This window comes from Penaeus monodon, chromosome 25, assembly GCF_015228065.2.
Source record: "Penaeus monodon isolate SGIC_2016 chromosome 25, NSTDA_Pmon_1, whole genome shotgun sequence".
NCBI lineage: Eukaryota > Metazoa > Arthropoda > Malacostraca > Decapoda > Penaeidae > Penaeus > Penaeus monodon.
Genome location: NC_051410.1, coordinates 8,699,690 through 8,700,071, shown reverse-complemented (window position 1 = coordinate 8,700,071; position 382 = coordinate 8,699,690).

Sequence of the window (382 nt, the reverse complement as noted above, 5' to 3'; positions counted from 1 at the left end):
CACTTAGCGTGTATGGCTATTGGTGCATCTGAGGTCTTCTTAGGAGATTAGAGATTCATGAGAGTTTTATTTTTAAGCGTGAGTTCCCGCCACACGTCACCTTGCTAAGTCGTCGCCTCGTTTGCTTCAGCCTCGCTTCGCCCTGGTCCTTGCTTCGCGTTGCGTTGCTTGGTTTCATTTTTTCGTCTTGTGTCGACTTGCTTCGTCTTGTGTCGACTTGCTTCGTCTTGTGTCGACTTGCTTCGTCTTGTGTCGACTTGCTTCGTCTTGTGTCGACTTGCTTCGTCCTGACTCCGTTAAAACGCATTCGAGGTTTGGGATAAAAAATCGTGATAATCTGGATACGTTCTAGTGCGGGCGTCGTTTGGTCTGATGAGAGAAC